At 42.4% G+C, this 24,167-nt stretch overlaps 1 non-coding gene across 1 annotated transcript; it reads right to left on the minus strand.

Moving 5' to 3' along the window:
* Positions 1–10,461: 10,461 nt before the first annotated feature.
* Positions 10,462–10,533, minus strand: trnaa-cgc. Its single transcript has one exon. It is a non-coding gene; the product is annotated as a tRNA-Ala (tRNA).
* Between the last annotated feature and the right edge of the window lie 13,634 nt (positions 10,534–24,167).

Below are 24,167 nucleotides of genomic sequence, written 5' to 3' on the forward strand. Positions count from 1 at the left end.
CAGCAAAAATACTACTTGAAAAACTAATGAGGGAATGCTTGCTGTCACAGATACATACTTTTCATTGGCAATAATTAGAGCTTAATTTCATTTTTGACTTTTCTTCTCCTTTAAGAGCTAACTAGACCCATTGGACAGAGAACCAGATCTTTTAAGATAGTGCCACCCAGTGGCATAATTAAATGTTGCTGGGACCCACAGTTAATTCAATTTAGGGCCCTAAAATATTTGTAAGTCGATCTATTCTACCAATATATATAGAAAGTGCTGGGCTTCCCAGCAGGGCCTGCTTCTTTTGTAGTTACACCCCTGGTGCCACCAGTGCCTATGGACTCTATCTAAGAAAAGGCAGCAATCCTATCAGAAGTTTACAGAAAAGGAGTGTAGTAGGGTGACAGAGGATAGACATTTCAGCTGTGAGGGTCTTTAAAGTGTTATACCCAAAAGTTTTTACCATTCCTTCTCCTTTAAGGTCTCACCTACAAAATGCAGGGATAGGGCAGAGCATTGTAGAAAAGAAGGTATCACGAATAATAGAAGAACATGAGTAAAAGGCAGCAAAGAGCAGGAAAGATGCATAAATGTAATACAATCTCAAGAAACACTAAAGGGAAAACTCTGTTCATGATAGAGGTTAAACTAATATTCAGCATACGCTATGGCTCAAATGGTTATTGGAGCCAGTCCATTAACCATTGGACATCTGTTGTCTAGTAGTTGAGAAAATGTGTGCTTAACATAAATCTAGATCAACGTACTTTGCCTTGGAAGAATATTTTAAGGCACAACTTGCCTTAAAATTATGCATCATTTTCAAATAGTATGCCAGATATTTAAATTTTTTAAATTGTTTCAATTTGGCTCTCTCATATATCTTCTTTAATAATAGATCAGCTACCCACTAACCTGTTGCCATTTGAATAATTAATTGATACATTCCTAAACAACACCAGAGGAATGACAGCAACTTATGTATCAGTCAAGTCTTCATCTATAAGAATATTTGCCTCCCCAAGGGCAGTTAAAACAGCAGTATTCCCCAAGGTCAGAGAAGCATGAGACTAACATTTTAGGAGAAATGTCCCATCAAATCTGGCCAATGGTGACAGACCAAAATGTAAATTGTAAGCATCAAAGTGGTATGGTCAGAGCATTGGTTAGGGTCACAGCGAGCTTACATTTTAGTATTGTGGTACCTGGTGCCATCAGGTCTTTATCCATGTGAATATTTGCCTCCCCAAGGGCAGTCAAAACAGCAGTAATCCCCAAAGCCAGAGAAAAATAAGACTAACATTTTGGAAGAAATGCCACAGTGGCAGTTATGACATACCAAAAAGTAAGGTAAGCATCAAAGTGGTAAACCCAGAGCATTGGTTAGGGTGGTAGTATTGTTTCAGATTAACAAATAGGTTTGTACAGCAAGGGGCCTCTTTCATTAGGGCCAGATTTCAGTTGAGGGTACCTGGAAGCCGGCATCCCCCACAGCTCCCCCCCTTTCTCGGCATTGCATACACATGGACATCCTTCATTCCTACATATGGTGCACAGGGGCAGGGTGAGCAGAGATTTAAAAAATGGTCAAAATCTCTCACCTGCCCAGTACCAGTTGCTCTGGATGTAAGCAAACTTCAGGTGCTGCAGGTTGGCATACTGCTCCTTATTTTGTGCCTCCCTAGGGCCAGGCCTTTGGACCGTGTCACAAATCCGGCCCTGTTAATTCTGCTGTTTAAATACACTACACATGGTCAGGCATCACTGTGTATAAAACAAAGTGTTTATTAAGCTGAGTATGGATTTTCAGTGATTGCGCACCTCTTTACTATTGGAAAAAAATGCATTCATCCAATGTGGTTTTTTCACACTTTTTTTCCCAGAGGGTCTTCCACTGGAACTTACATGTCTCTTCAGTTTTTCCCAATGACTTTAACAGATTACATTCGGGCAGTGTAAAATAAAATCCACATCTTGATAACTTCATTTATTTTACACTTATATTTCATGAGCAAAATGTTGATGAATGCATGCACCATGCTGTTGTGAGCAAATTCTGACCAGTGTAGAGATATTCCCAATCTTCCTGATTACTGTTAACATGGAAGGCATTGCTCTAAATGTTGCTTAATGCCTTTTAAAAGTCTGTTTATTATTCAATGGCAAACTGTGCAGAATTGAAGTTACACAAGGGTTGAACACATTTGCCCCACATATTTGCTTTCATTAACACATTCAAAGCTAATTTCGGATTGGCTTCCACAGGTGCCTGCACTGGGGCAGCCCCATATCTCATACTGCTGAAACTTCCTACAATTACCTATACAGTAAATAATTTCTCAGGGATGTATACATTTTAATTTTGAAATGAAATTTATTCCGTGTTATGATGTATGGACACACTGGTGTAGATAAAACAGGGCAAAGAATATTTTATCCTTGCATAACATGATGGGAAATGTAAAAAGAATTTTCTGCAGATCGTTAACACTCGTAGATCTTTACAGGTTAAACACAATCAATAATGGGTACAGTCAAAGTTGCTTTAGTGCTTACACAAAAAGAAATATAAAGTGCTCACTTTTTACATTACTGTTCTTTTTTAAACTGAAACAGCACCATCTGTGACCCAGTTTCTTTTATATCTTTAAAATAAAAGTTAATTGTTTTTCTCTGTGAGAGTGGGAGTTAATCAGCTCCAATTCTGAGACCTTCTGCCATGATATCCATGTCATAATAAGTGTAGGGATTGTGATATAAAAAAGTAATTAAGAATTTTAGCATCTATCTGCACTATCATGTGCTGGTCCATCTGTAAACTGCACTTAATGATTACATTTATGATGCACGAATTATATATTTTATTTTTAGAAAGCAATATGTAGCATTCACAGTGTATTTTGTATTATTGTGGCACAGAGCAGTTTTACTCTTACCTGGCTCCTAATATGAATATATAGGCATTTAATACATCTCAAAGAAAAAGCAATTCACAGCAATAGATGTGGCCAACATAAACACTATAACCACACAAGGAAATCATTATAATGCAGACTAGAAACAACAAAGTCAATACTACAGCACATATGACATATTAAAAGAGACAAAATAAAGGAAAGAAGGAAATAAAGCACGGATGAGGAAATACCATTAGGTGGAAAATAAACACATTTTATGAGTGTTGTATATCATTTACACACTAAGCTATAGCAGTGTTTCTGCTCTCAAAATATTATTTGGTGCTAGGTTCCTCAGGCTTCTATGTGGGCTGCTGTGCACTTTAGAAATCATGTTTCTAGGAGATAGATTAATAAGTGTATTTCATGTTGATTAGGTATTTGTAAAGGTTACAGTCACTAGATGGGGCTGTCAGGAAACAGGGAACTTTGCCCTAGGAAGTCTTTAACAGGGAGTGAGTACTGATCCCAGGTCTCTTTGGCTGATAAATAGGGAGAACCAACTATGCTAGGGGTCTAAGGAAATTCTTTTTTTTAATTGAACCCCCGCGCGTGCTTTCTAAGTGCAAAAGTGTTCACACGTGTATAAGAGTGTAGCCAACTCTTTCAGATGTAGAGATCTTTGGATCCCATTTCGCTGATACTAGGGGGACCCCTTTATCCATGACTCTTTCTTTTGCCTCAGGGCAAGAATCGACAATGGGCCAGAGTCTCACATGCAAAATCTTTTAGGTAGGCCAGCAAGTGTTAGCGCAGCTTCTGTGAAGCTCATCTAGAGCTAGGAGTAGACCAGCTAGCAGAGCATCTGAGGAGGAAGGACTCCAGCAGCATGTGCCAGTTAGGACCACAGTTATAATAATGCTTCTCTCAGAGTGGGGATGTTTTAACTTTGTTAAAACAACTGATTGGTTGCAATGGAAGCTCATCTTTTCAAATGACAGGCCAATTGAATTGAATCTACATTTCCAAAACCACTTAGACTCATATATTTGATGAAAAATGGCTTATTATGTTGCCAATTTCTAGTTAAAATAACTTCATATTTGTGTTAAATTTTAGTTTCAACATTGATATTCTGATACAATTTACAACTGGATCGCTACTAATATATTTTAATATATTTTGCCTTTTCTTCCCAGCAACCCAAAAACAGATGAATCCTGATGCTACATTGTTATTGATATAATTGTTTTTTTTCCTTATCTTCCTATAGAGGCTTTCTCGGTCTGTCTTTCAAACCACTGACTGGTTGTTAAGGTAAATGGAACCCTGGAACAGTTAATAACAGTTAGGGCAGATTTATTAAGGGTCAAATTGTAAATACAAATTAAAATTTTCGCGTTGGATTTTTGATCAAAACTCACAAATTTGAGTTGGGAATAATCCAAACTCAAATTCGAGATTTATCATACCTTGCCACTGGGAACAACTGGAATTTGACTATCCGCCAAAACTTTCCGAGTTAATGTAGAAGTCAATGTCAGAGGTCCAGTGACCCATTTGAAGATGTCTATAGCCTTCCTGACATTCAAGTTTTTTTCAGAGAAAAAACTCGATTCGAGTTTGGTCTAATTCGATTCACATTCGATTTCAGTTTTTGGGTCGGTAATATTCGTTTGAGTTTTTTCTTTAATAACCTAACAATCAAGTTGTGGGTATATTTGAATTTATTAGAGTAAAAGAAATTCACATAAATTCGAAATTCGTCCTTTGATAAATCTTCCCATTAAAGTCCAAACTGTAGAACTGCAGATCAATCTTTTTGAGGTTTCTGGAAATAAAAGATTTGTTGTAAATTGTTTTACAATATTATTGTTTACAGCAAGTTCATTTCAATGTGAGCATCCATTTTAACAGGCATTATCTTGCTGCCTGGAAGGGGGGAAGTTTTGTTTGGAGTTTGATTATTGCCAACCATACTGAATAGACCCAACAGTATCCACTGAGCCAGTGGTGTACTCATTTTTGCCATAATTTAATTCCTACATCAAATGGCTCCAGCCAGTTCCTACTCTTGAAGCAAACTATTTAGTTCTACCTTTGCAGTATATTTCCGATTTAAAGGAATTGTTCAGTGTAAAAATAACAACGGGGTAAATCGATAAAATAATGCAATGTGCAAAATCGTGCAAAATAAAAAATGTTTTCAATATAGTTAGTTAGCCAAAAATGTAATGTATAAAGGCTGTACTGACTGGATGTGTAACATACTGTAATAGCCAGAACACTACTTCCTGCTTTGCAGCTCTCTTGATTTACACTGATTGGCTACAAGGCAGTAACCAATCAGTGACTTGAAATGGGGGCCACATGGGTCATAAGTGTTGCTTTTGAATCTGAGTTGCATGCTGAGTATCCATTGCAAACTCTCTGAACAGTTATGTCCCATGTGGCCCCCTTCAAGTCAATGACTAACTCAGAGTTAGAGAGCTGAAAAGCAGGAAGTAGAGTTCTGTTATGTTAGACTTCCAGTCACTGCAGCCCTGACATATTAAATGTTTGCCTAACTAACTATATTAGAAATATTTTTTATTTTGCACATACTATCTATTTACCCAGTTTGCATTTTTACACTGAAATGTTCCTTTAAACATTTTCCTCAATATTCAGTTGTATCTCTTATAAGGCCTCAACTTGTGCAGAAATTTGTAACTAAAATGGATAAAGGAGGATTAAGGCTAGGGCAAGACGATGCATACTATTGCATACTATTGCAGATTCTCTGCAGGTGGAGAATCCGCTGCCCTACTCCTGCTCTTGTCTTCTGAACTGCAGGTGGATTCCGGCACGAAATGTTGCATTTAGGCACCAAAACCCATGGCACTTGTCTGCACCTAAGTGGAAACAATGCTTCCAGGTGTAGGCAGAACAGCCTGGGTGGTTCTTCATGGTGAGTGTAGTAAGGTTGGGATGGCGATATATATAGATAGGGTCATGGGAAGGGCTTGAATATGATTAACTATTTGACTATGTAACAATATGCGTGTTGTAAGGAAATCTAACTTTTTTTTGTCGCCTTGAATTATCCAATTATATTTGAGGTCTACAGAGAATATGCTAAATTGTTTTAAAAAGTTTATATTTCTACATATGATGATTTTAAGGTCCTTGATATATTTTGTAGCAAATAAAGAACATTCCCTGCATTCCTACACTTTTTAATATAATGTTCAAGAGCTATTTAACACCTCCCTCATGGCAATTAATATGTATTAAAAGATGCACAGTGATCTCCGTTATTTTTAACTGCAGCCTTAATAACTGGTATTATTTTTAGCAAAGTACTAGAAGTAATGATTTTCTTAAAAAAATACATATTAATGGTTGATATCACAGACATTCATGTCTGAGATGAACAGGTTGCTTATTTGGAACTTAGGCTGCTATAAATAATGTTCAAGTTCATCCAAATATATATTTATGCAGAAAAGGTGCATGTTAAAAATTTTAAATACTGACAGATGTAACATTGTTTTTGTCTGACGTCATCTGTTTCACCACAAGTTATTTCACACACATGCCAACCATTTTAGTGAGGTGTATTGCAAGCTCCTTCAGTCCGTTTTGTGGCAGGGACACCAATGGGAACAGAAAAATAATATACTGTTTATATGGCTGGATTTACATTGCGGACACCCCTAGTCCCACTGACATTCATTCCCTCCCTTTTATTTGTGCAAATTTTCATCATCAGGGCTGGAGCAATGGGTATTGGCTCATGGGAAATTTAAAAAACTATTATATCTCCTGCGCCTCCCCAGTGTTTCTGAATCAATGCGGGTGTGGTTGGAGCATGCTGCCCCCCAAAATCCTGCCGCCCTAGGCCCGGGCCAAAATCCAGGCCTGAGATTGTATAGTCTTTCACCTTTCTTATCCCAGCAAACGATTTTGGAATAGAGCAGATATTTGGACACTTTAAACAATGATCGATCCATTTCCTCACTCTATTTATTGTTGCATTGTATTTTTTATCTGAATTGGTTATTGACTCATTATACACCACAGAAACTGTTCCAATATCCCTCTCTTGCTTGTTACAAATAACGATTACTCCCGGATTTGTGACAAGGTCCAAAGGCCCATAAGCCTAAGGAAGGTCATGCGTGCCTAGATTTGGTTGATTTTTGACCATGTTTCCTGGCAGTACAGGCATGTATGGCACCTTAGGATATCCCTATCAACAGACTGTCTGGAGATCCTATTGTTGTGTTTAAAATGAACGCAACCATGGATGCACCTTGGGATGGAGCATCTGTTATATCCACTTTACTCATTGGAAGAATTCCATCAATATCCTCAGAAAAGTATAGTTTCATCAGATACATTTCTCTCAAATATACCAACATTTTAAGCAGCAACATACTGTACCAAAGTGAAAGAAATCACATTTAATGGAATGAAATACAAGGTTTGGCCTTGAGCAGTTACAGTACTCATACAGTACATGCAGTTGAACAAAGGAAAATGTACTTCTAATAAAAGGAACATACTGCAAAGTTTCTCTGTCATTAACCTCCCATCTGTACTTCCCTTGACCTTTATTCGCAAGAATATGCTGCTCTATTCCGTCATACTTATTTATTACTTACATTTTTATTTAACAACAGTTTGTCCTTCAGAATTTCTTTAGCTGTAAACAATAAAAATAAATGTTTGTTAATAAAGAACCAAAAAGACCAGCAGATAGAAATGCTTTATTTCTATTATAAATGTCTATTGTGCATATTCATTATCAGCAACCTCAAGATTGTAATTATAGATAGAGTTTATGACTGAATCTAGTTTATTGCAAATGTACCTTACCATAAACAAATACAGTTACTTTAAAGTACCCCTTCCAAGTTTAACATGCATTTAGTAGCTTGCCAAGCTACCATTATCATTATTTTAATATAGCACCAAATTATTCTGCATTCTTTACAGAGATTATAAATTATTCTCAGTAGCCTTGGCACCAGCTGAACGTATACATATGCGGGTCCCTGTATGTGTTTAAGTGTGGTGGGAGTAACCCATGCCGACATTGGTAGAATATGCATATGCAAATATCTCCTTTCTAGTACAACCCACCCATAACTATCTGAATGGATCTATTTTTAATGCCATTATCTGCCCTCGTCAATTTTAATGTTATTCTAATGAAAAGGTACATTATTATAACAAGTAAAGCTTTGGCTGGTAATAAAGTAAAAGGCATAAGTGTAGTAAATTATGACTGTAAGCAAAGCAAGTTTGGAAGCAAATAGTTCACAGAAACAAACCCAGCTCCCTTCATATCTAGCTTATCCATTATGACCGGCCCAAATCGTAGAATGGTGCAACCTCAGACAGATGGCAGGCATATGATTTTTTAGGTAAATGGATAGACAATTGATATTCAACACCCTTGAATGCATAGACCTACAAGTTTGCAGAAATAAATTTGCTGATTTGTTTCTGATTCACTGTTATGGTATGGATTGCTGCAGTGTAGATAATAATGTGACGAGAGAACTACAGTTCCCAGATTTATTTTTTTCGAAGACAAAGTGAAAGTAAAAAGGGGGGGTTTTGGGTGCACTCCAAGGCTAAGTTAAAATGTGTTTAAATAATTGCAATTCAGTATATATGTAAGTGGATGTATTTACAAAAACAGAGGTTTTTAGTTACAAAGTTATGATCATAAAATTGATAAGCCCCCATACCATGTCAAGGTAAACCCCATACAGTGGTCTCTAACTTGTTTACCTCTGGTCATAGTATAAAAAGGCTTGTACCTCTCTGAATAGTAGCATTACTTGTGATCAGTGTCTCCTGAACCTTGGTGCATAGTATAATCTTTTCAAGGCACAAACAGGAAGTGAGGTAAATTATCAATCCCTCCCCCACCAGTCGCCAACTGTGACTTCTAATAGTCTCTTAATGCATAACAATGTAACTAAGTCCAAATTGTAAAACATTTATAAAAAGTACAAAAAATAATCATATAACTAATTTTTGGTTAATATTTGTCGTTAACCAGGAAAGTCCAAATCCATCCGTAGTTATGTATTAGTTCTCAATACTTAGAAACTGCCTGTAAATAAACAAGGCCTATCCGCAAATGACAGCAAAGTATAAACATACTAATTAACCAGATAATCAGTTGCCCATGTTAATCTTACCATATCCGTATTCAAAATAGTGCTTTTCGCCATTCTAGGGCAACAAATGGTTTCTTTCAATCATGATCTGAAAATAAAGGAAAACACACATTTTAAAAACATATATACTTTAACCTATGATGAATACATTGAATTCTTAATAATCAACACCTTTCGGCTGTGAACAGCAATCATCATTTATCCAAATATCTTTATTGCTAGATGCTGACTACAAAAAACATTTAATGCTCCAACTATCATTTAACACATAAACTATCAAGTTTTTTAATCCACTGTGTTTCTTTTTGGGAGAGTAGTCTTTTAATATCACCACCCCTTGCAAGTATTTTGACTACTTCCAGTACTGCCCATCTTAACTGACACAAGCTATGCTTAGCCTCTTGGAAGTGTCTTAAAACATAGGTATATTCTCCTGAGGGATAGATACTCCCCTGCCACTAGATCTCTGTTGCACCCATAAATGTTTATGCTTATGCCTTTGTTTTGCAGAGCATTCAAACCTAGGGTTGCCACCTATCCGGATTTCATCCTGACAGCCCGGTATTTGGAAGGACTGTCAGGGTGAAACCTTCCTGTCCAGATTTACAAATTAGGAAAACTGAACAGGACATTGAAAATAATGACATGGTGATCAGCCAATCGCTGATCACCACATCATCAGTCCCATCCTTGATGTCACCAGCCCCACCTCTGACATCGCCAGCACGCCTCTTACGTTACTGGCAGCAGAAAAGGTGGCAACCCCAAATTCCATCCTCCCAAAATCTTTTCATCTTCAATGGATCCTTCCTGAGTCATGTCACATGTCCTCCCTGCACTGTCCCACCTTAGTTTTCCCACTTCCTCCCTGATTTGTGCACCTTCCCTGATATTTTTTCAACCTGTCCTTTTCACCTACAATATAAACTACCTTCCTTACCAAGGCAAAATACTTAAATCACTCAATCAAACAATCTCTCCTGAGCTACAACCCCATGCCTTTCCAGAAAGTTGTGTCATCTGATAAGTTGCAAATTTCAGGTATTATTCATGCTCAACCTTCCTTTAGGTTGTTTGTTAAAGCCTAGGAAAGTATTTTTTATAGAGTGTTCGAGAACATAAATGTTGTAGCAACATGTTTTAGTTTTGCCCCATGTTACAGCCTCTGGTGGATATGCTCTCATCTAAAACCCTGGAGATGCTGGGGATTGAACCCAGGGACATGTGCTCTGCCACTGAGCTTCATCCCCCTTAGGGTAACTATATTACTATTATCCATTTGAAAATATAGTACTCATTGAAATTATTCCAGTAAATGGTCTGTATCATTATTTTTGTAAGGAAGTTGCTTTCTTTACAACCTCTGTTGAAGGTGCTCTCGTCTAAAACTATGGAGATGCGGGGGATTGAACCCGGGGCCTCATACATGCGAAGCATGCGCTCTACCACTGAGCTACATCCCCACATGATTGAGCACTATTACACATTTAGAAAGTTAGTACGTATTGAGCTTATTCCAGAAAATGGCCTTTGTAACATCATTATTTACATAAGTAAGTTGTTTTGCTGGCCATCCCTATCAACATCGAAAAACACTCATGGGTTAATTTCCTCTGAATTACAGCCCAGACAGAAGGAAGAAATTTTCAAAAATATAAGGCCCTCAATGCCCCCAGCCATCACTAGGCTACCTACACCGGGAGGGAGTAGTGAGCAGCCATGTTGTGTCACCCGCATGCGCAAAACGTGCATGTGATGTCACGCGCATGCTTTGGCTGGCTAATCAACGAGGCAATGAGCCAGATTTCTTCATCACAGAAAATTTTATATTTATTAGCCCACACCTTTGGTTGGTGATAACATTTTTACCCAACAGGTGCCCTTTAAGGCCATTAGGCATACCCTGAGTATTGAAGATGCTGAACAGCCTCCATCCTGTGCGCTGCTTTTTTCTAAAAAAAAATATAAAAAGGAAGTCTGTCTTTCCAATTCATAAGGAGATTAAAGATCTTATGCTTCTGGAGTGGAATAAAATTTCAAAATACATCTCAAGGATGCATATCTCTATCTCCATCACAGAAAATTGCATATCTCTATCTCCATCACAGAAAATTTTATATTTAGTCCATCCTGGGGATTGGCTAGCATCTATAGATCTCAATGATGCATATCTTCATGTGCCCATAGCCTTAGAATATCAGAGGTATCTTCGGTTTTCTCTCCTGGACCGGCATTACCAGTTTTGTTGCCTGCCATTCGGGTTGGCAAGCTCCCCCAGAACATTTACAGAAGTCCTAATATCAAAAATTACTATTACTTGAACGATCTCCTTCTGGTAGCCATGGATCCTCCAGAACTTTGGCTGGCTAATCAACAAGGCAAAGAGCCAGATTTCTCCATCATAAAATTTTTTATATTTGGGGGCCCAAATAAATACCCACTTGGGACTTTTTTCTCTTCCAATAGGAAAGATTCAGCGGGTCATCCTTGCTGATACTCGGTTGAAGATCAAAGCTGAAGTTCCGGCAAGAGATTTTATGAGTCTGTTGGGTCTCCTAACCTCAACAATAGGCCTGGTGAAGTGGGCCAAGTGGAGGATGAGGCCAATACAACTCTCCTTTCTGAAGCAATTGAATCCTCTAATGCAGGATTGGCCACAGATCAAGATCAAGATCACCAGGTCATGCAAAAAACATTTTTCTTGGTGGCAAATACCTAGCAACCTTTGTTTGGGGTTCCCCATGGAGGAGACCTCTTGGATAGAACTTTTCTCATCTCCAAAATCTATATGCTCAGGGGAATTGGATACCTTTCTCAGTTTCCCTCCAACATTCTGGAGCTCAAAGCGATCCATCAAGCACTTCTGGTGTTCGAAATGGTTCTGGGGGTGCAGCAGTCTGAATCAAATCAGACAATACCTCTGCAGTTGCCTACATGAAGAATCAAGGGGGAACTCGAAGTCAAGACCTCTTCAAGGAGACAATACTGATAATGGAATGGGCTCAATCTCATCTTCTGGATTTAACAGCCCACTATATTCTAGGTCCCCTGAATGCTAAAGCGGACTTTCGCAGCAGATATACCTTGCCCAAGTGGGAATGGGCCATGAACCCAGCTGCCTTTGTCTGGATAATCTAAATTTTGGGTTGTCCAGAGGTGGACCTGATGGTGATGAAAGTTCCGAACTCTTTCTCCATAGCACCTTCACCAAGGGCCCAGGCAACAGATGCTTTCTCCCAGAACTGACAGGGTCTCTTTGCTTATGTGTTTCCACCGATACCAGTAATCATGATAGTCTTGTGGAAGATCTTGTTTTCCAGAGTGAAGGTAATTGCCATTCTTCCCTAATGGCCCAGGAGGCCCTGGTTTCCATTACTGAGGCGTCTTTCTGTACAGTAACCCCTAGATCTTTCTCACATACACAATCTCCTAGTTCAAGGAACTTGAAAACACCCCAATCCCAAGAATTTCATCTTCATGGTTTGTAGGTTGAGAGGATAGTCTTTAGACGAGTTGGGAGTTTGAATGCAGTCATAGAGACTTTAGTCAAGGCGTCTCCAAGTATAACAACATCTGGGATTGTTTTTGTTTGTGATCATATAAGAATAGAGTTGATCCCTGCAAACCTTCAGTTCCTGGACTTTTAGAATTTCTTCAAGAAGGCTCTTAAAGATCGAATTTACGCTTTATCTGCTATCCTGGAAAAGAAGTGGGCTAAACAGCGATTGATAGAAAGATTTTTTCAAGCTGTCCTCAGGATCAGACCTCCTGCAAGACCAATTTGCCCAACTTTGGATCTTCCTATAGTTCTGGACCCTCTAACAAAGGCCCTTTTTGAGCCTTTGGAACATGTTCCTATTTGGATCTTAACTTTGAAGACCTTTTTTTTGTGGCACTCACATCAGCCAGACGATAAGTGAGCTTGAGGTGCTTTCTGTGGATCCACCTTACACTACCTTTCACGAAAAGAAGGTAGTACTGAGGCCTGTTCTTGAGTTTTTACCAAAGGTTGTCTCCAGATTTCACATTAATGAGCCATTTGTATTGCCATCTTTAGTTTATCTGACTCCTCTAAGAGGGATCTTGTTGCCTTAGATGGCAAGAGATGTTTAGAGATCTATATCCAGAAAACTGCTAATATCAGGAGATGTAACGCTCTTTTTATTATTCTGGTGGGTAAAAGAAAGGGAGAACCAACGGCCAAGCCCATTTAAAGTTCTTGGATTGTCAAGACCTTCACCAAGGCTTATCAGGAGCAAGGCAGACCATCGCCAGAGGGAGTTAAGGCCCATTCTATGGTGATTATCTCAGCCTCTTGGGCAGCAGAGGCAGGCGTTTCATAGGCAAAGTGACAAAGCTCAATAAGGCAGCCCTTTTTCAAAATTATTTTAGAGTATAGGCAAAATTATAATTTTTCACATTTTTCTTCTATAGAACCATGCTTGTTTTACAACCATAGTGAATGCTTGCAAATGACAAAAAAACTACGCAGCCCAACAAAGCCATCCATCCAGCATGTGGCATCCTTGCAGCAGGATCTTGACAAACTGATTATCTGGGCAGCCAAGTAGTAGATTAGATTTAATATTGATGATGTTTCCCTTTCAGATGTTATAGACTATGTTTACCCTTTCAGAGGTAATTCGAGATGGACTCAGGTGTTTTTCTTCTCATTTCACCATATTTAGCAGAAACTAAGTTTAATTTGTTTCAGCAAACAACTGGACTGGAGGTATATGGAACAAATTCAAAGTGCTTGAATACGAAAGAGGCCAATTGATCTTTAACAAAGTGTAACTTGCTCCATTCAATAAGTTAAAGGTTTTGGCAGATTCTGGGGGATGTTCATGTCCAACATAACAGCCTTTTGGTGGAAGTGCTCTTATCTAAATACCTAGAGATACCATATATTGAACCTGGCACCTCATATTTGTGAAGCATGATGTCAGGGAACCGGGAGTTCCCTCTGGGGAGTTGTCCGGATATAGGAGGAAGCCCCTCAGGAGGGATCAGGATCGTGGTATCCAGGGATTCAGCCGAAGGGGTAATAAAGTTCAGGCAACAGGTCAAAAGGCAGGCAGAATATAACAGAGTCCAAAGTTCAGGCAGGGGGTCAACAACAAGAGATCAATCAATAGAGTACACAGGGATAACAGGAACAGCAACAGGGAACCCAGGAATCTAATCAGGAACAAGATCCTATTTTCGGGCGCCATCTTGGCGCCTCAGGCGTCCTTTTAAAGGGGATTTTTGGCGCCCTTGCGTCGGCGTCAGCACGTCTGCGACCGACGCGCTGCGCCTGCGTCCGTCGCGCCGTTGAGACGTCTTCGCGCCTGCGCACTTGCGCGCAGGCGTCTCTGCGCCGGCGCCGCTACCCACGTGGCGGCCATGGGCGCCGCCATTTTGGGAGCGGCGTCGGAAGGGGTAGTTGCGCCGCCCGGAGCTCCTGGTCCTGATCCGGGCGGCGATCGTGACAGTACCCCCCCCCTCACGGGGGGCCTCAGGACCACCGGGACAAGGCTTCTGGGGAAACTTGGCGTGAAAATCCCTCACCAGACGAGGAGCGTGAACATCACGGTGTCCTTCCCAGGAGCATTCTTCAGGGCCAAAGCCCCTCCACTGAATGAGGTACTGAAGGGACCCTCTGGAGATCCTGGAGTCTAGGATTTTCTCCACCTCGTACTCGAGTTGACCCTCCACAGAGATGGCAGGAGGAGGAGATTGACCGCCAGAGAACCGGTTAGTGATGGCGGGTTTCACCAGAGACACGTGGAACACGTTGGGGATTCTCATCTCTGGTGGAAGCTGGAGTCTGACAGCCACAGGGTTGATTATCTCCAAGATGGGAAATGGACCCACGAATTTTGGACCCAACTTGGGAGATGGTATCTTCAACCGGATATTCCTGGAAGAGAGCCAGACATTGTCACCCACCTTGTAGGGAGGAGAGGATCTTCGACGACGATCCGCGAAAGTCTTATGAACAAGAGCGCTCTTCTCTAGGTTCAACTTGGTAGCAGCCCAAATAGCAGACATATGGGCTGCGGAATCGTCAGCAGCCGGGACGTCAGATAACACAAAGTCTTGGGGAAAAGCTTGAGGATGCTGACCATACACCGACATGAACGGAGACCTTCCTGTAGAGGAATGACAAGCATTATTATGAGCGAATTCCGCCCATGGGAGGAGATCAGACCAGTCATCCTGGCAGAGGGATACGTGGTTCCTCAGGAACTGTTCCAGGGCTTGGTTGACACGTTCAGCTGCCCCATTCGTCTGCGGATGGTATGCAGACGAAAACTGAAGAACAATTCCCAAGTCTTTGCATAGTGAACGCCAGAATTTGGCAGTAAACTGGGTGCCTCTATCGGAGACGATCTCCACCGGGAAACCATGCAGGCGGAAGATGTACTGGATAAATAGCTGGGACAACTCCACCGCAGAGGGCAACTTCTTCAGGGGGATGAAGTGGGCCATTTTGGAGAATCGATCAATGACAACCCAGATCACAGTGTTCCCACCAGAGGGAGGAAGTTCGACAATGAAGTCCATGGACAAGTGGGTCCAGGGACGAGAAGGAACCGGCAAAGGCTGTAGTAACCCACTGGGGCGAGAGTGGCTTGACTTAGATGTGGCACAAACATTACAAGCAGCAACAAAGTCCTTCACATCTTTGCGGATATCAGGCCACCAAACCAGGCGTCGTAAGAGTTCAAGAGTCTTAGCTGGACCAGGATGTCCGGCTTGCCTGGAGCAATGGGTCTGTTGCAGGATAGGCAGACGCAGCTCAGGAGGAACAAATGCCATTCCAATGGGTGTATCAGAAGGAGCAGAAGACTGACCAGCCAGGATTTGGTCGGCAAACTGTGGATACAGGGAGGCAATAATCTTGATTGGAGGAATGATTGGCTCTTGTCTCTCAGGAGGGCGGTCCACTGGAGTGAAGCTACGAGACAAGGCATCGGCCTTCAGATTCTTGGAGCCTGGGCGATAAGACAAGATAAAATTAAATCGAGAGAAGAAGAGAGCCCACCTTGCTTGTCTGGGGTTTAGCCTCTTGAGGGACTGGATGAACTCGAGATTCTTATGATCGGTGTAGATCTGAACAGGAATCAGAGAACCCTCCAGGAGGTGACGCCACTCTTCAAGGGCAAGTTTGACAGCCAAGAGTTCTCGGTTCCCGACATCGTAGTTCTGCTCTGCGGACGAGAATTTCTTGGAGAAATAAGCACAGGGATGCAACTTCCCATCAGCGGGGTGTCTCTGGGACAGGATAGCTCCGGCTCCGACTTCAGAAGCATCAACTTCGATGCAGAAGGGTAGTTCAGGATTGGGGTGTCGGAGGACAGAAGCGGACGTGAAGGCCTCTTTCAAGGACTGAAAGGCTTCAATGGCAGATGGAGGCCACAAGCTGGGTTTACCCCCTTTCCGGATGAGGGCCAGGATAGGTGCAATGCGGGAAGAGAACCCCCGGATGAACTGCCGATAATAGTTAGCAAATCCGATAAATCTCTGGATTGCCTTGGTACTCAGCGGGATAGGCCACTCCTGGATGGCAGACACTTTCACAGGATCCATCTCAAATCCCTCAGGAGAGATTATGTATCCTAGGAAGGGGATCTTGGACACTTCGAAGACGCACTTCTCCAACTTGGCGAAGAGAGAGTTCTTCCTCAGACGAGAGAGTACCTCCTTCACCTGGGAGCGATGGCTTTCTAGGTCTTTAGAAAAGATCAGGATGTCGTCCAGGTACACGACTACGAACCTTCCTAGGAGATCCCGGAACACATCGTTAACAAACTCCTGGAAGACGGCAGGGGCATTGCAAAGGCCGAAGGGCATAACGAGATATTCATAGTGCCCGTCACGAGTGTTGAAAGCCGTCTTCCATTCATCACCCTCACGGATGCGAATGAGGTTGTACGCCCCCCGGAGATCCAACTTAGAGAATATCTTCGCCCCCTTCAGCTGGTCGAAGAGCTCTACGATCAAGGGCAGAGGGTACCTGTTTTTTACAGTGATCTTATTCAGGCCCCGGTAATCTATACATGGCCGAAGACCTCCGTCCTTCTTCTCCACGAAGAAGAACCCAGCCCCAGCAGGAGAGGTAGAAGGGCGGATAAACCCCCGCTGGAGATTTTCTTGGATGTATTCCTTCATTGCGGTAGTCTCAGCAGGAGAGAGAGGATAAGTGCGGCCTCTGGGGGGCATGGCTCCTGGCAGGAGTTCGACAGGACAGTCGTAGGAGCGATGTGGAGGAAGGAATTCCGCAGACTTCTTACAGAACACATCGGAGAATTCCTTATAACAGGAGGGAAGAGACTTTAACTCGGTAGAGGAGATATTTACCTTCTTGAGGGGTTTAGCAGGAAGGCAATGCTGTAAGCAGAATGGGCTCCAACGAGAAACCTGCCCTGTTGACCAGTCTATGGTGGGATTGTGCAGGCGCAGCCAGGGGAGACCCAAAACAACAGGAACAGCGGGACAAGAGATAATAAGGAACGAAAGTCTCTCTTTATGCAGGGCCCCAACCTGCACAGGTAGTTCGCCAGTGGTCATCGTGAGTACAGAGTCCAGGGGTTTATCATCTATGGCAACGATCCGCATAGGAGAATGCAAAGGAAATAAGGGAATTCCCATGTACTTAGCAAAGAGAGCGTCCATGAAGTTACCCCCGGCTCCGGAATCGATGAAAGCATTCCCGAAGATGGTTTTATCAGTCAGACGAATCTGAAAGGGAAGGAGAAACCTGTGTGAGTTTTCTTGGGTCTTCTCCTGAAACCAATCACGAGACTTTTGAGTAGTGCCCCCTACATGAGTTACCATAGACATACCTCGGGGTACAAAACTCTTAGCCTTTGCAGGACAGGCATTGGCAAAGTGGGAATGTCCGCCACAATACAGACACAGGCCTGACATCCGTCTGCGGAGTCTTTCTTGTTCAGTGAGGCGAGTTCTTCCCACTTGCATGGGTTCCTCCTGGAGAGAAATGGATGCTTGGGCAGGCGGAGTGACAGGAGCCTGCAGGAGAGGCCTCTGGAAGCGGGGTGCCAACAAGGGTTGAAACTTCCTGACGCGATCTCTCAGGGTTTGATGCTCTCTCAGAAGAGTGTCCACCTTGACAGCCAAGGCGATGAGGTCTTCAACTTGCGTGGGTAATTCACGGGAGACCAGGTCATCTTTGATGCGAAGGGAGAGACCATTATAAAATGCAGTATGGTATGCGTCGTTGTTCCAACGAGTCTCAGCAGCAAGTGTACGGAATTCAATAGCATACTCCGCTACACTGCGACTCCCTTGGCGGATTTGGAACAGACGGGAAGCAGCGGATGTCACCCGGCCGGGAGCATCGAAGACAACCTTAAATTCTTTGAGAAATGCTTCTGCGTCATCCATCAGTGGGGATTGCTTCTCCCAGTGTGGAGATGCCCACTCAAGAGCTTTCCCTGCCAGACGAGTAATCACGAACCCCACCTTAGCACGTTCAGAGTCAAATTCAGTGGGGTGTAGGGCAAATCGAATCTGGCACTGATTCACGAATCCTCGACAGGCTTGAGGATCGCCATCGTAGAGAGGCGGAGCAGGAATACGAGGACCAGAAGTGGAGGGCTGGGTAGCCATGGCAGCAGCCGCTTGCGGAGGAGGTGCCGGCAGGCGGGTCGCTGGTGTCAACAAGGAGAGCTTTTCCAAGATCGCCTCCAGCGTGAGTCCCACGTAATTCTGCCGGGCTTCATACGCCTCCATGCGGGAATGCAGGCCCCGAAAGGCCCTGCCGAAATCTGGCTGAGCTTCCTGAGTGGAATCCATGGCCCGAAAATAATGTCAGGGAACCGGGAGTTCCCTCTGGGGAGTTGTCCGGATATAGGAGGAAGCCCCTCAGGAGGGATCAGGATCGTGGTATCCAGGGATTCAGCCGAAGGGGTAATAAAGTTCAGGCAACAGGTCAAAAGGCAGGCAGAATATAACAGAGTCCAAAGTCCAGGCAGGGGGTCAACAACAAGAGATCAATCAATAGAGTACACAGGGATAACAGGAACAGCAACAGGGAACCCAGGAATCTAATCAGGAACAAGATCCTATTTTCGGGCGCCATCTTGGCGCCTCAGGCTTCCTTTTAAAGGGGATTTTTGGCGCACTTGCGTCGGCGTCAGCACGTCTGCGACCGACGCGCTGCGCCTGCGTCCGTCGCGCCGTTGAGACGTCTTCGCGCCTGCGCACTTGCGCACAGGCGTCTCTGCGCCGGCGCCGCTACCCACGTGGCGGCCATGGGCGCCGCCATTTTGGGAGCGGCGTCGGAAGGGGTAGTTGCGCCGCCCGGAGCTCCTGGTCCTGCTCCGGGCGGCGATCGTGACACATGAGCACTTCTACTGAGCTTACACCTCCAACACAGGAAACTTGAGACTAGAATGGCATGGACACCATCTATTATCATTTCAATAGCAACAAAACCAGTTAGCAATGACAATATATTTAAAGTGCAGCCAAATGGTCTTTATGACAACTTTAATCAAATAAAAAAAGGGCAAAATGTATTCCGGCCATTGGCAACATCAAATACTTGCAATACAATTTGTTTTGCAAAAGTCTTACTGTATAGCAGTACAGTTTTAGTATGCAGTAGAAGCCATGATTTCCAGTCCCACTCAAAGGGAGTCTGTCATCATTTTTATGGTGTAGTTTTTGTTTCTAAATTACATTGTTTATAATGCAAATAATTCACTCTACCATATGAAATTTTATTCCTGAACCAAAAAGTATGTTTAGTTGTAATATTGGTGTGTAGGCAGCCATCTCAGGTCATTTTATCTATGACCAGGGAGCTGTTATCTTGTGTCAGGGAGCTGTTATCTGGTTACTTTACCCAGGGCTGGGTTTACATAGCGGGTGCCCCTAGGCCTGCTACTGTTCCTCGTACCCACCACCTCCCTTTTATTTGCACAGACTTTCATTACTGAGACCTGAGCTATGGGGATAGCTATTGTATCTCCTGCAAATCCTGCAAATTCTGAACCAATGTTGGTGTTGTTGGGCATGCTGCCCCCTAAAATCCTGCCGCCCTAGGTCCGAGCCTTGGTGGCCTTTCTACAAATCCAGGCCTGACCTTACCATTGTTCTATTTTTAGGCTGCTGGGGGGAAAGGGAGGGGGTGATATCACTCCAACTTGTGCAACAGTAAAAAATGACTGATGTTTACAGGGTTGGACTGGGGTGATGGGACACCAGGAAATACCAGATGGGCCCCCTACTTTTGTGGGCCCCGCTGGCCCAGATCTGCACCCAGATTTGCAGGATACTTCCTGCTGCGACCTCCCTTTTGTGTGCAGGCGCGGCAAAACGTAGTACGTGTCCGCGCAGCAGTGTGCCGGCGGTGCAGCGGGGGGACGAGGGGGACCCTGGACAGCAGCCCCAGTGGCCCCCTGACCCCCCAGTCCGACCCTGGAAGTTTATCAGAACACAAGTCACATGACTGGGGGCACCTGGGAAATGGACAGTATGTCTAGTCCCATGTCAGATTTCAAAATTAAATATAAAAAAATCTGTTTGCTCTTTTAAAAAACTTATTTCAGAGCAGATTTCTGCTGGAGCAGCATTATTAACTGATGCATTTTGAAAACAATATGTTTTCCCATGACAGAATTTCTTACCAAAGATACAGATACATAGTTGGGTGGGCAACAGTTCCATGGCAGATAGTAAACATTTACCTTCAGTCTTGCCCTGAATGTTAAGGACCATGATCATCTGTATTGAGTTATCATAGGCAAAGCAGATAGAGTTTGGTAATTGCACTCTCAATAAGGCAGCCTTTTATTTAAGAGTAGAGGCAAATTCATATAACTTTTTTTCTACAAATTCATGTTTGCTTTAAACCCTTAATAAATGCTTTCATGAACATCACTTATGCCATACCATGGAGATGCCAGTGATTAAACCCAAGGCCTCATAACTGCAAAGAACACCTTTGGCTTATTTATAAACTCTGTGCAAATCTGCACCTAGGCAGTCATCCATTGCAAACAATTAAATATTTGCTTTTATTATTTAACCTGCAACTGGCACAATACATTCAAAATACATTCACTGGTTGCTATGGGTTCCTGCTCATGGCCAAATTTATAATTTTTATAAATGAACCTCACCATCCCTCTGATAATTTGCAGGTTTCAGGTATCATTCATGCCCATCCTTCATGTAGGAAGTTTGTTCCTGCCTAGGAAGGCAGTATTTTTTTCTGACATAACCTTTGTAACATTATTTGTATAAAAATGTATTTTTATTTTGCCCCATGTTACAACCTTTGGTGGAAATTCTCTAATCTAAAACCCTAGAGATGCCAGGGAATGAACCTGGGGCCTCATACATGCAAAGCATGCACGGTACCACTGAGCTACATCCCCATCAGGGTGCCATTCCTATATATAGGAATTTTCCATTTCATGTTGTTTTTTATGCATAAAATATTTGACATAAATTCTGTGAGCAACACACACTTTTGGGCAGATATATCTATATGATTCTGTTGTAATTTATAATGTTCTAAATACTGGAGCCATTAATCGCATCTTCGCCATTGGCCACAAGGTGGTAGCAGAGGATAACTAACATCAAATGTTTATTTTTTATTTTATTTTACGCTAAACCAGAATCACTGAAAGTGAGTATAAACCACAAACCATTTCATGGCATTTGACATTTACCTGCAAAGCTAGTTTATGCACATGCAGACTAAGAGATATGAGTGATATTACAAGCAGAGGGATGAGCTCCTTTTTTGCCTTGACTTTGCTACTTACTGGGGTTTCCACAGGGCTGCAAATATTTCACTTTGACTACACCCAAAAACATACATCTTGATACAGTTTTCCATAACTCCTTTCACTGCCAGACAGGGTCAGAACTAAGGGTAGGCAGATGAGGCATGTGCCTAGGGTGCAGTGACAGGGGGCGCCAGACATGTATTCAGGACCGCCATCAGAAATCGCAGGGCCCCGTACGACAAAATTTCCTGGGCCCCCTGGGCTGCGCCCACCGCAAGCCCCACCTACAGGTCCGCCCTCCCCACCACACAGTAAAAAAACAAAAAAATATTGGTGGCTACGGTTCCAACATGTTAATAAAAAATAAAAAGATATTGGTGGTCAGGGCCCCCCATAAACAAACATTTGTGGCCAGGCCCCCCCCCCATTAAAAACTATTGGTGGCTAGGACCCCACAGGAGAAAAAAAAATGGTGGGCAAAATTGGTGGCCACCCCCCCCCCCCCCACATTATAAGAAAATTGGTGGCCAGGGCCCCATAAACGTCCATGTCTTCCCGAAGTCAGCAGTTCTCAGAAAGATGGGGGCCCGGCTAATCAAGTAAGTGTGGCGTGACCGGGGCCCCCCTTACCCTTGGGGCCCCCTACAACTCTCCCCCCTGTCCCCCCCTGATGGCTGCCCTGCATGTATCTATTCTGTGCCACTGTGATCACACAGCCAGGCTGTCATGTATGCTTGAACGTGTCGGCAACATGTGCGAGCCCAATTGAGTGTGTACATATGCCATGAGGCAGGGCATGAGAGTTGCACAGAATTATTTTGCACTAAATTTGTACTTACTGACAGACATTTTTTGGCTATTTTGTGCTTTCTCACATTAGGGGCAGTTCCCTTTCAGTTTATCTTGGAAAACTGTATATCATATTTATCAGGATAACCTGAGTTTTCAAAATATGCTGACTTTAGGCTGCACAGCAAACACAAGGAAAATGATAAATCATGTAGAAAGAGCACATGCCAAAACAGTCTCTGCTGCCAGTGACATAACTATCAGTAAATAACCGTTAAGATATTTTTTTGCAGGGAGGCCTGGCATACACAGCAACCCTGACACCCCTCACAGTCCACACATGAGCGCTCACTACTGTCCACTGCATCGGGTGTGCAAGTTCACTGTTAGAAAGTGGCTGGGGAGAGGGGATTTCTGTACAGCCGACCCCTTAATGCGGGTCCCTGTATGACCACAGGGTCTGCCTCCTCTATGGTTACACACCTGTCTGCTGCAACTCAAATATATATATATATATATATATATATATATATATATATATATATATATATATATATATATATATATATATATATATATATATATATATATATATATATATATACAAGAAGTCCAACCTTTTTGTAATGCACTCCCCTAGTCAATACGTCAAATAGTGCTGGGTGTGTCCTGGTAACTCAGTATTACCAGTCTCAAAACATTGTCTGGAAAAGGGCCATAGTGCAGAAGACCTCAGGTTTAGGATGATACATGTCCCACAACCAAGGAGAGGGGGGGACAGAATATTGATGTTAAAAAGGTCGAAGGTACAATGGATTCACCAATTGAAGTCACTGAGTCCCAATGGGCTCAACAAGGATTTTGATTTACATGTGTTCATCTGAGATAGACACTAGCTTTTTTTAATATATTTCTGCAAAGCTAGCTGATGTGTGGAATATTCTGTATCCTGTATAATGCTAATGAATGTTCATTGTATGCATAAACTTTTAGGTACCATAGATCGAGTATAGCCAACAATCAATATGGCTTTTTAGACTTCAGTGCGTGGATACCACGTGGGTGGATACCACGCTGGTTCTGCTATTTCAATTGTAACGATAGACTTCTGGGTCTCTTACTGACTCTATGCGACATGCACCAGGGACACGCTGGAGAAAGAAAGGAGGATATATATACAGTATATATATATATATATATATATACCTTAATTATTTTCCACCTATGGCTGAATCAGCTTTGTAATCATCTGGAATATTACTTCAAATAAAAATTCCTACTGTCTAAACTCAGACCCCTGTGGTATACCACTAGTAACTCTAGTTTGGAGAATGAACCATCATTAATTACCAATCAATAAAAGCTATCTGATGATTCCATTATAATTGGTTTAGTGGACCTGTTACAAAGTTTGCATGTATTACATTGCCCTCTTTTGATTTTTGTTTTTTTTCCAGCAGATGCATTCAATGCTTCTTTCTATTTTTTAATTAATTTCTTTATTCTGTTTTTGAATATATCCTGTTCTCAGCTGGACTGGACACAGAGAA

Source organism: Xenopus laevis, chromosome 5S, assembly GCF_017654675.1.
Source record: "Xenopus laevis strain J_2021 chromosome 5S, Xenopus_laevis_v10.1, whole genome shotgun sequence".
Lineage (NCBI taxonomy): Eukaryota > Metazoa > Chordata > Amphibia > Anura > Pipidae > Xenopus > Xenopus laevis.